General features: G+C 38.8%; 1 long non-coding RNA gene across 1 annotated transcript; it reads right to left on the bottom strand.

Moving 5' to 3' along the window:
• Positions 1–8,735: 8,735 nt before the first annotated feature.
• On the bottom strand, positions 8,736–12,794 carry LOC141570408 (uncharacterized). Its single transcript, XR_012494413.1, has 4 exons — positions 12,567–12,794; positions 10,038–10,129; positions 9,550–9,654; positions 8,736–9,458 (listed from the first exon to the last, which is right to left on the bottom strand). It is a non-coding gene; the product is annotated as an uncharacterized LOC141570408 (long non-coding RNA).
• Between the last annotated feature and the right edge of the window lie 400 nt (positions 12,795–13,194).

Raw genomic sequence — 13,194 nt, 5'->3', positions numbered from 1 at the left:
ATATATTGACTCCATAATACAAGTCTAGTGTTACTTCACTGATGAAAGGGTACTCTTGAAGCCTCATCTGGTTCATGCTACCCTACAGATTGCCCAAGTTGGCCTCAGGAAAAACAGAACCAGTGTACATTCAGATCCTGAGAGTGCTCATCCAGAATACACACCTTATGAAAAAGTAAGGATATTCAGGTTGGGTAATGGTATACTGGGTTTGCAAATAACACATGTTCTTGTTCATGTTGCTAAAGAGTCCTTGCTAGGAAACGAAACACTTGTAATTTAATATGTAATGTTCTCAGAGTCTGTAGCCAAACCACCTCAAGCTGTGAACGCCTTAGCTCTGAAGAGCCAGTCAGGGTCAGGGCAGGGCAGTACTTGGCCTAATGCCCCTTTAGAATAAACCAAACAGCTACAGGAAGTGGTTTCCATGATTCAGTAGGTGGCACACTTCCTTTTGAGTCACAATTGAATCACAGCTGTGAGAGACGAAAAAGCCCCCCCCCTTTTTTTAATATCCCATATTTTTCCCCTATTCCCTGTAGTAAATTTGTCGCAGTCTGTCATATAATATATACCCTGTTTAGTTTAACATGTTTAACCAAAAAAAAAAAGAAACAAGCAAATCAATTATTACAAGGCAAGAAAGGGGGAACACTGCAAACTAAAATGAATCCAGGCATCATTATTTCATCAGAGGGCAATACTCTCTGAGCAGATTGAAAGAAAAGCAATAGTCTGATTTCACTGGGGTTATTAAAGCCCCTGGTTCTCTTGACTCAAATCTGACCCATTTCCAGTGGAAGCAATTAGATCACACTTACATAAACCACGTTGCTTTAAATGGCCCTGCTCGCCTCTTCACTCACTGACCTGGCATGTCTGCTTGGAAGGCTGTTCTCAGTGTTGGCCCAAGCATGGCCCTAGCTCAGCTGTGGGTGAAATGATTCTGTTCTGAATGTACTGAATGCTGCTGGCAATGCTGTGAATTGTTTTGAGGCTTAAGGAAAAACCTCATAGATATCAACAAGTCATAAAAACAGACATATTTTCCCCTCACCTTTTTCCCAGTGCACTTTTATTCTTCAATATTAAAAGCTCTGGGAATGTAAATATCCATATTTACACTGATGAATTAGAGTCTGCAGTCTCTTGCTTCCTTCTGCTCCAATTTTTACTGATTGGTTTCATGTTTCAGAACAAAGATTCAGAAACTCATGCTATATGTCCATTACGTATATCACTCTTTATGACTAATAATCAGACTGGAATCAGAAATCTTATGGCCAAGTTAATATTCCACAGCTCCTTCTGTGAACTATTCCTATACTTTTGTTGTTGTTTTTTTTTTTTAAATTGGGGAAGGGGAACAGGACTTTATTATTGGGGAACAGTGTGTACTTCCAGGACTTTTTTCCAAGTCAAGTTGTTTTCCTTTCAATCTTAGTTGTGGAGGGTGCCGTTCAGCTTCAAGTTGTTGTCCTTTCAGTTTTAGTTGTGTGGAGGGCGCAGCTCAGCTCCAGGTCCAGTTGCCATTACTAGTTGCAGGGGGCGCAGCCCACCATCCCTTGCGGGAGTCGAGGAATCGAACTGGCAACTTTGTGGTTGAGAGGATGCGCTTCAACCAACTGAGCCATCCCGGAGCTCAGCTGCAGCTCAGCTCAAGGTGCCATGTTCAATCTTAGTTGCAGGGGGCAGAGCCTACCGTCCCTTGTGGGACTCGAGGAATTGAACTGGCAACCTTGTGGTTGACAGCCCACTGGCCCATGTGGAAATCGAAACGGCAGCCTTTAGAGTTAGGAGCATGGAGCTCTAACCGCCTGAGCCACCGGGCCGGCCAACTATTCTTATAGTTTAAAAAGCACAAGATTGAAAGTCACACAGATCTGTGTTCAGATTCAAGCTCAACAAAAAAAATTGTAGAGCTGTGTGTCCTTGTTTCAGTCTCCTAATCTCTCTGAACCACAATTTCCTCAGTCTATAAAATGGGATTCTAACATCAGGACAATATTCTATGAGAACTAAATACAGTTTTCATATAGTGCCTAGGACAGCTCCCAGCTCATATTTGGTGTTTAAAATAAGCTAGTGCCCTTTCTCTTTATTTACAATACCTTCCCATGGGGAGAAAAGAACAGCATTTGGACATAACAACTGCATGGGCACGCTAAGTCATGTCCTCTCCAAAGACGTCAGTCCCATCCAGCTCTCTTAGCACTTTCATCAACAACACCTGAAGTTCATGTGATACCAAATGGTATCCTTAATGGAGTGATGAAGCCCAGCCAGGAAGCAGGCTTTAAAACCAAAGCCAGCTCTTCTGGACAGGACAGTTGTGGCTGATAGATGACAGCCAAATGTGAAGGGAGTCCTCATCTGACATGCTGTAGGGAGTGCCTAGAGGATGAGCAGGGAAAAGAACCACCAACAGCATTCATAGCCACACAGACCAGCAATGATAGCCTGGGTCAAACAAGGTGACAGCTGGCAGACAGGTAGAAATGCTAACACACTGTTAGGTTTGAAAAACTCTTCTAAAACGTCTATCCTCCCATATCTCTTTGATGCCTTCCATATCCCTTCAATTCCTCCCAGATGGCCATTCTCAGAGAGTGATGGATTTTAGAGAAGAGTAGTGGTATCCCCAAAAATGTAAGGTCCAGGACATTATCTTGTACTTACCTGCCATCATTTCTTATATTGTCGTTGCCTGGATACCTGACTATCTCATCCACTGGACTGTGAACTGCTGAAGGCAAGGAATGCATCTTATTTATCCTGTAACAAACACTTACCTGTAGCTCAGTGCCTAACCCATAACAGGTGCTCAACCAATGTTTGCTGACATGAAAGAAAGAAATACAAAAAAGTCAACTCAGAAAGACAGAGAAAACTTGAAACAAGAATTGGTAGCCGCGGGAGGCCAATGTCCCATAAGGAAGACTGGCTGGATAGACTCATTTTGAGGAAAGCAGCCAGATGTCAAAACCACTACTGTGACAATATGCAGAAAAGAGGATGGAAAGTATTTTGAAAATCATAGTTGTTGGGCCATCCAAGCTGGACACATGATTTCTGGAAGTCGGGGCATTCATTGTTGGAGTGCAGTGCTGATTGTGTGTCTGCTGGAGGCTTCTGCTTAAATAACTACCAAGAGTAGGATGACTCAGCAGCCGGAGGATCGGGTGCTCTTGGGCTGCCTCCTTTAAGTGACAAATCACATTGCCCCGGGTGTCTGTGTTGGTCTCTGGTATGACACACCAATAGCTCCTTCCTTGCCAGCCCGTCAGCAGGGGTGCCAAGTAACCCATTACTAATTTGGGAACTGACAGAAATTGTTTGACAGGCATGATCTCACACTCCAAGTGCGGAGTTCCTCTTTAAAACGGGCTCTTATCAATGGGTTTCATTTCTGAAATTTAGAGACATCTTACAAATGTCTGTTTTATCTTCCTATCAAAGCCCCCTGATCATTTTTAGGATAAAGTCAAAATTTGATATCTAAGCAATTGAGGTCCCACAGAAACTAATCTATACCTATTTTCCCAGCATGATCGACTCTCACTTTGTTTTGTTTGCTGTTTTCCCTTAAGACTGGCTTGCTTCGGTTTCCTCCTTTGTTTTTGTCCCTGGCAGATACACAGCAACAGAACAAAGCTTTAAGAAAGAGGCCTGGGAAGAAATCCTATCTAGTAGTTATTTCCTGAAAATTGCAGAAGCTACCATTATGAAAATCTAGCAGCACAACACTTTCATATTGGTCATCAAAGAGCAGTGTTCTCTGGATTTTTTGTTTGACAAATGCTAGTTACCTTTCAAGTAGGGATCCGAGAAGGACTTAGCTACAAGGATCAAGAAGTATACTTGCAAGAGCCCATAAATTAAAGTTGTGAATTGGACTAGCTGCAAAGTGCTATGCCTGAAAAGAACCAAATACAATTTCAAACTTTTATTTTTGAAGCACTCTAAGTGTTTAAATGCCTGCAGGTCTGATTCAACTTTGTAAACCCAGGCTCAGATTAAGGAAGTAACCCATACTGTCCACAAACCCACACTTTACCTCTAATATCATCCTTCCCACTCACTCCAGACAGATTTCCTGATGAGAATTTTCTCAGCTGCATCAGTTAGGTAGTCCTCCCTTATCCGCAGTTTTGCTTTCTATGGTTTCAGTTACCTGCCATCAACCTCAGTCTGAAAATATTAAATGGAAAATTCCAGAAATAAACAATTTGTAAGTTTTAAACTGCATGATGTTCTCAGTAGCGTGATGAAATCTCACGCTGTCCATCTCTGTCCAACTGGAACAGGAACCACCCCATTGTCCAGCATCTCCACACTGTATATAATTAGTCATTTAGGTTATCAGATCTCTGTTGTATATCACAGTGCTTGTGTTCAAGAAACCTTCATCACCTGAGGGTCAGTAGTAGTCTATGGCTATGTCACAATGCCTAAGTTATTCACCTCACTTCATCTCATCCTGTAGGCATTGTATCTTCTCAGATGAAGAAGGGTGAGTACAGTACAATGAGATATTTTGAGGGAGAGAAAGAGACCACACTCATAACTTTTATTATAGTTTACTGTAATAACTGTTATATTTTAGTATTAGTTATTGTTGTTAATCTCTTACTGTGACTAATTGGTAAGTTAAACTTTATAATAGTTATGTATGTGTGGGTATAGGAAAAACCAGTATTTAAAGGGTTCAGTACTATCCAAGGTTTCAAGCGTCCACTGGGGGTCTTGGAATGTATCCTTCTTGGATAAGGGGGCACTACTGGATAGTCACTGGTGACCAAGTATATTGTTTTCACATTTTGTGTTTCCTCAGAGTTTAGTTCAGTGGGTCCTGTACATGTAGTGGTGCTTACTACCATTTACTTGATTCGAATTTGAAAGTGGACCTCTCCATATGTCTCCAACCTCTGAAGATTCCACAAGAATAACAGTGAATTGTGGCTTTTGTATTTAACCCTACCCCCCCAAGAATTTTCATTGTCAATATAATTATTATTGGCAATAATAATTTCTGTTGGCAGATGGTGGTAATTCTACAAATCCATTTTGCCCAGAGAGAAACATTGTTTTACTTGAGATAAATGTTGGATAACAGAATTAAAGAGAGAAGATACTCAGACCTTTGTGTGATTCTAATTCACTTGCAAATTTTACTTTTTCCACTTTGAGACTTGCTATAGTTGTGAGTCCTTAGGAAATCTATTTGGATGGCTTATAATAATTTGAACAATGTAGAAAAATGAAATGAAACAAAACACCTTGTTTCATGAGTTTATTGTAGACATTTTATAACATGTAAATAAGCACACAGAAGAAACTGAAACATCTATAATTTCACAACCCAGAAATAACCACAATTAATATTCTGGAGTTTTTCCACATATAAGGAATTATGCTGTTGATATAAGAAATGCCCAAACCTGTAGACAATTTTTATGAGTTTATTTGAGCAAAACTGACAACATCTGCCAGGGAGCAAGATCTCAAATGTTCCAGAGTATAACAGTTTTGCAGTTTCTTTTAGGCATTTGAAATTAAGAAGGGAACATAAGGAAGATTACATTAGGGTGGGTGAAATCAAGTCAGGGATGGGGATTAGATTACAGGATAAAGATTATGTGCTCTCTTGAGGGTAGTCATGCATTAGAAGGAAGGGTCTGAAAAAGGGCATTTCAAAGGTGTGTTAACCTAGATGCACAGAAACAATGGACAGGGTTTGCTTAAGGCAGATAAGCCTTTTATTAAAGAAGTTATAGGCCTGGGGTGTGACTACCTACCATGACCTGCCCAGTTAGGAATTTATGATCAGATCACCCTGTTAAGTTACTTTTCATTGAACTCCTTTTTCGTCCACATGCTGAACGTGCTACTTTGCTACCTACTTTTAAATTGTAATAATAGATGATGTGCCTCTTTCTGCAGCAATTTAATTCTTATAATGATTTTATTATTTTATGACTTTTGTAATATATTTAACCAAGCCTCCTTATTTTTCTATTATATAAATGTTACATACACACTTTTGTAAATAAGTATCTGTCTGAATTTCCTATTCTTCCCCTATAAGTAGATTTTCTGAATCAAAGGTCATGATTTTTATTTTTTAAGGTAGGTAAAATTTCTCCTTAAGTAATTTGTATCAATTGATACTCCTACAAATAGTATAGATGTTTTAGAATCACCATGACAACCTCCACTGCCAAATAACTTTAAAATAAAAGATTGTGTGTGTGTGTGTGTGTGTGTGTGTGAATTAAACATTTACTGAGCGTCCTGCTAAGTGCCAGGCACTGTTCTAGGCACTGGAAGAGTGAGCAAGGGAGACAAGGGCCCTGTCTCAGAGATCTTAAATCTTATTGATGGAATTGAACAATAAATAAATAATATAATTTCAGGCTGTGATATATGCTGTGAAGAAGAGTAAAGCAGTATATGTATGATGCATTTGCATAAAAGTGGGGTCGAGTGAAGTTATCACTATTTTAAATAGATAGACAGGTAAGCCCAGTACAAGGATGTAGCATCAACATAGAAATTGTTTCCACAACTAATACCTGATTATTTCAGAAAATTTTGAGTGAACAAGTATAAAGAGAAAAAAAATGTTAACTATGATTTTAGCAATTCGCTTTATATCTTTTCAGTATTTCTTTCATCACACACACACATGAATTCTGATGAAAAAATATGGTGAATGTTTAAATAAAACCAATTTATTACAGTGAAAAACACATTGCCATTAATCCCCCTCAAAATACCCTCCTTGCTTTAAACACACTTATCCCATCGTTTTTGCCATTTTCTGAAGAAGTTCTGGAAGTCCTCTTTCGTGAGAATCTTTTGTTGCTCTGTCCTGGCTTCCTTGATGTCCTGAATCGATTCAAAACATTTACCTTTCATGGTCATTTTGACTTTGGAAAAGAGCCAGAAGTCACATGTGCCAGATATGGTGAATAAGGTTGATGAGGAGACACTGTAATGTTTTTATTTGACAGAAATTGCCATACCAGGAGCAATTTGTGACACAGCCTTTTCCATTGTGATCAGAAAATATGCTGAATGCTGCTGCCGAGTGCCATCCAATGGAAAGGCAGGGATCTTCAATACGGGAAGCAGTACGTCGAACCTTAGTAACAGTATGTGACAAGTTTCAACTTGTTCTGCGCAGTCAGGTGTGAGCTACGGTTGAGAGAAGGTGTGTTTTAAAGTGTGCCATAAATCATCCTCCATCATGACAATGCTCCGTGTCACATATAGCTCTGGTATATGGCAATTTCTGTCAAATAAAAATATTATGGTGTGTCCTGATCCATCTTATTCACTGGATCTGACACCATGTGACTTCTGGTTCTTCCCTAAAGTCAAAATGATTCAGCACATCGAGGCAGCCATGACAGCGCAACTAAAGACACTCATGAAAGAGGACTTCCAGTACTGCTTCAGAAAGTGTAAGAATGATGGGATAAGTGTGTTTGAAGCGAGGGGAGCGTTTTAAGGGGGATTAATAATAATGTGTCTTTTACTGTAATAAAGATTTTTTAATTTAAAGATTCACTGTATTGTTTGATTATACCTCATAACACATGTGCACATTTATATATTAGTAGGATATTACTTAAGTACTATGCATATTCACTCAGCATAAGTAGTAGTCAGAAATTTGTTCAGCCAATGGGTCTGATAGAGGATTCAGTGCTCAGAAACAGGGTTTTATTCTGTGGGCTAGTACTTACCAAGAGTTTTGCAATTGCAATATCCCTTGGTAATTTGTTTTAAAATATTCCCTTTCTCCTAAAAAGGCTGTGTGGCATATATACAGGTTTGTGTTTTTATTTAAAGTGGGTTAAAACTCAATCCCTTGGGTGGAAATATTTGCAACAGTCTAGAGATCATTGGAGAAACTGCAGAAGGCTCTAGGAATAACAGTTTTGAGATGAACATTACCAATAGGAAAAACCTTGCTAAAGCAATCTTGCAGATTCTTAGAGGATATCCTCCCACCTCTGAAAAACCCACAGTCAATTCCCTCTCTGTCAGGCCTCTAAATAGTACCTTTCTGTTCCACAAATTTGTAAAATGAGGAGTTTTCTCTGATGCTATTTTCTCTTAGAGCCCACATCCATAGCATCAGCAAATCTTGGTTTTACCTTCAAGGTAAATCTCGACTCTGACCATTTCCCACTACCTCTGTTGTTACCACCATGGTGCACACACAGCACTTTATCTCTCACCTGGAGTATTGCAGTCAACTCTTAACTGGTCAGATTTTATGGATTTTATGCTTGCACACCTCTCTCAAATAATATTTTCCTCACAAAACAGCTAGGAAAACTCAATCTCTGTATCAGGAAACAGATGGCATACACAAATTGGGTAATTTGGAGAGAGTTTAATAAAGGAAGGATTTTAAAAGGTAAGCACAGTTTTGAAGGAAACGAAAAAGGAATGGTGGAGTATCTCAGAGCATAGGAAGTGGTTCCCAAAATCCAGAAAGGGGAATACCCAGCCCTTACCCAACCCATGCCCTCCTTACAGTCCAATCCCATTCCCCTGAGGTTACTGAGGCAGGGGAGGAGGGTAAAGACAGTGAATCTGGCAGGGCAAATAGAAGGAATTCTCTAAAAATGTAAATCAGATAGTTTCCGTCCTTGCTCCGTATCTTCAAATGTGCATCTATCTCAATTGTTAGAAGGATGTGCTTCTTCTCCCTTTCTGGTTTCTGTAATGAGGGATATTCCTAAGTACATCCTGGCTTCCCTGTCTCTAGACACTCTGCTCCTGGGAAGATGGATTGATTTATCTGATGGATAAGTGTGGAGTGGAAAACTAGGCCTGGCCCTTCAGCCTGTTGGGAGTAAGCCTGCCCGCAGAAAGCAGGTGCTCTGCTCTGCTCTGCTCTGTGAGACTTTCTCAGACTTCCATAGATCTTCCTCAGGCTGTCTCAGCCCCTGACATCACTTGACACTCAGTCTTTTTTCTGCCTAATATTGGGGTGAAGTCACAGCAAATCCCCTTGTCTAAGTAACTGAAAGCAGCATCTAACACCTGCACCTCTATCAGTAATAAAGCTGGTGTGTCAGCTTCCATCTTTAAAACAGAATTTCTTCCTTCATTCACTCATCAAGTAGTTTTTGAGAGCCTACAATGTGCCAAATACTATTCTGCTACTTTGGATACATTAGACAGGGGAAGAAAAAGAAAATCAGATAAAAATTCTTTATTTTGTTTCACCAGTCACTTAAAACTTGGGTAGGGGAGAGGGGTACAATTTATTGAACCTTTCTTCTGAGGCCTTCAGCTTTATTCAGAGTAAAGTTCAGATTAAAATAGAAAGTTTCATTATAGCCTACAAGTTTCTTCCTGATACGATTCCTGCTCCTTCTGTCTTCATCCCCGACCACATTTCCTTTCATGGTGGTGCTGTCTTTCTTGCTGGTCTGTGAATACGTGATACTAGGTTGGTGCAAAGTAACTGAGGTTTTTGCAATTATCTTTAAACTTTTAAATCTCAATCACTTTTGCACCAACCTAATACATTCTCCTTCTTCTTTTTTTGTACATGCTGTTCCTTCTACCTGGAACACTTCTCCCATAGATGGCCACATGATCTGGTCTCTCACTTCTGTTAGGTATCTGTTCAAACATGTCAATGTAAAAAAACATCCAAATGTGTGGAGTATTTTTATAAGTGTTTATTTGAGCCAAATTGATAACAATTGCTGGGGAGTAAGATCTCATATACTCCAGAGAATCGCAGTTTTGCAGTTTCTTTTAGGCATTTGAAATTAAGGAGGGGCCATAAGGAAAATTACATGAAGGTGGGAGAAAGCAAGGTGGGGGTCGGATTACAAAATAAGTAAGATTGTGTGTTCCCAAGCTTTAGAAGGAGGGGTATGAAAAGAGGGCATTTCAAAGGTGTGTTAACCTACATGCACACAAACAATGAATAGGGCTTGCTTAAGGCAGAGATAAGCCTTTTACTAAAGAAGTTATATGTCTGGGGTGTGACTACTCACCATGACCTACCAAGTTAGGAATTTATGATTTATTGCTGCGCTCCTTTTTCGTCCACAAATGTCATAATCACAGTGAGGCTTTCCCCATCCATCTGTATAAAATGAATACCCCACATCTGTTTCTTGTCCTTCTCTATCTCCTTTACCCCGTTTTATTTTTCTTCCCATCAATTATTACCACCACCTGCATGTGTCGCATGGTTAGAAGAGTGGCTTACATGGAGCAAGCACTTTACATCGACAGTGACCGTGACAATGAACATGCACTTACATAATGTTTAGCTGTTTGCCAGGCACCTGTTCTAAGAGCTTTTAACTATTAACTCATTAATATCATGTCATATCAGTTAATAACAACCCTCTAATGTAGGAACTGTGATCACCTGCCCTTCCAGATAAAGAAGCTAAAGCACAGAGAGATTATGTCATCTATTCAAGGTCACAGAGCCTGTTAGGGGTAGAACAGAGATTTAATTGTACCCTTGATGAGAATTACATAGCAAAAGAAGGACTTTGTCTTGTTCCTGTTCTACCTCTACAGCTTAGAATAATGCCTAACACTTCATATAAATGCATGAATAAATGAATGAAGGGTAGTATCTGCTTCTTAGAGTTTTGAAGATTAAAAATATTAATACATGTAAAGGGTTTAAATCAGTGCTTGGAACATAGTTAGAGCTTGATAAAGACTGAAAGAAAAAGGAAAGCTGTTTCTAGCTGCCTTCTTGTTAACTTTGGCCTATATTAACACCCACTATCTTCTGTACAGCAATTAGATATTGTAATGGGTTCTCAACTTAAAATTAGAAGAACAGTTTTCAAGCTATGTTCAAATCTATTATTGCTGGACTATGAGATGGACTAATAATGTCTTCAGTGCCAAAATCAAATAATGGAATTTTCCCAACTCTTAGAAAAATGTCATATTAAGTGGATGGAATCTTTAAAATGTTAGAGTTTTCTCTCATGAATGTTTCTTAAAACATCAGATTGCATCTTATCTGCTAGATATAAAAGTGAGTGAACAAGTAGCAAACAAATACTAACAGGAAAAGATAGAAATAGCCCCACTTGGAAACCAGGAAGTAGCCGTGTTTTATTTAGACATGTAAGATCACAACACCGACATTGAATATTCTTGAGAAATAAATAAATGCATAAATATTCATATGTCTGTATAGATATCTGTATCTAGATAATAGATACATAGACAAATCTTTTTTTGTACTAAATCAGAGTTTTTTGGACTGGAAAAAATATATCTATATTTTATCGTGTGACACAAAGAGCACCTTGACCTCCAGGATGTTCTGCTTCCTGACCAAATTACAGAGTCATTGAACTTGGAAAGCAAGAAAAAAGAAAAAGTGAAAATCTGGCAAACCCACTGTCAAAGATTTCCCACTGGTTCACTCATTACTTATATGAGAAAACCCGTAAGGATGTTACTGATCTGTATTTTCAGTATAACTTTCAGTCTAAAGTTTCTTTTTCACTCACAGGGAACTCATTCAAGTGGGTAGAGTACCAAGAAGAGCAGTTGTAAATAGCTGCCCAGGCACTGTAAATATATATAGGTCATTGTTTCTGTTTTTTAAAATATAACCATCAAAAAAAAAAAAAAAAATCATGATTGGTAAAGCTTATAAAAGCAAAGCCAAGGTATATTTTTTTTAGAAGTTATCCAGCAACCTAGTATTATCTTGCTTAATAATTTTTGCTGAGTAATTGTCTCAATGCAGGCACTGGATGACAAGAAAAAGTTTGTAGCGTAAGAGTAAAAATGTGAAAATAACATGTCATTTGAAGGGTCTAATTATGCTTTTGGAAAGGGCACTGAACTGCAGCTATTTTCATTAGTGGGCATTGACTGTGCAAATTCCCACTTCAATCAGGCCTTGCCATTGCCCCTAAACCATGCCCTTCGTGTAAATATTAGTGCAATTTCTACCGCAAGCATAAATCATGGGGATATTAACCAGATCTCCTTGAACAGTTCCACTGAGTTCCTCCTGGCGGTAATGAATCTCACCCAGCAGTCAGCTGAAACATGTTTATCTTAAAATATTTAAACATTTACTTGGTGCAAAATAAGGGAGCAACAGCGACATGTTTAATGGCAATTTTCTCAGCAAAAAGAGGAGAAATAGACCTATGCATTTACAGTAACTCCTTCTTACCTTACAGACAGACACATTCCAAACCTAAAAAACAGGAAGTCACAAGTTAAAAATCCCCCCACCCTGCCAAAGTTACAAAGTCATTTCTCAAAAGAATCAAAACAAAACAAAACCCTCAAAATTTGGAATGTCCCCTTTCCCTAATTTTCCTTTCCTCTTCAGTGTTGGCATTCTCTTTCTCTCACCACACTATCTTTCATCTTGGAAAATCCCCCTAGATCTTCACTATATTAAAAAAAAAGAAAGTTTCTGCCTTAGGCAGCGTTACTGAAACCAGTCTAGTCTCACCAGTACAAACTAGGCAACCAGGGTAGTAATTTGTCCCACTTACAGAACAATTGCTACTTACTCCAAGAATCAGCCAAGCTCCCACAGCTAAGAGCAATACAGGCTAGCAGGTCTTTAGATCAGTCTGGGACTTTCTTTATCTTCCTGGACTGGTTTCCACATCTGATAAGAATGTTGCACATAATATGCTTCACAAAAGTGTTTATAGATAGATCTGGAACTGGGGAAATCCTTGCTTAAAATTTGGAAAAATACATAAAATCTCGCAAGCCTTCTCTTATTGTGAGCCTTGTCTTGTGATGACACCACACGAGCTGCTTCTCACTGGTGCTCAGCCTCATGAATGATGTAATTCACCTTCTATTGCATTTTAAACACCTGGCCACACTGCACAACAAAATAAACAGATATTTCCATAGCTCTACTTCAGCCTAGTCTCGTATATTGGTGGTTTATAAAACAAATAGTCTGTTCTGTTGTGACTCAAACTTGCCTAGAACATAACACAAGTGTAAACCTCAATATATCTGAAGAAATTTTATTTCTGCCTACATCTCCGTTCATTAAAAGCTGTGAACATAAAAAAAAAAAATGTTATGTAAAATTAACCTCTATTAATGTAAAAGGATAGAAGACTGTAGTTAGCATTTCTAAAAATAAGGTTAGGAATGTTGCTCTTGCAATGTAAT

The sequence above is a fragment of the Rhinolophus sinicus genome, linkage group LG03 (genome assembly GCF_036562045.2).
Source record: "Rhinolophus sinicus isolate RSC01 linkage group LG03, ASM3656204v1, whole genome shotgun sequence".
NCBI classification, from domain to species: domain Eukaryota; kingdom Metazoa; phylum Chordata; class Mammalia; order Chiroptera; family Rhinolophidae; genus Rhinolophus; species Rhinolophus sinicus.
This window is presented reverse-complemented; position numbering and strand designations above follow the sequence as displayed.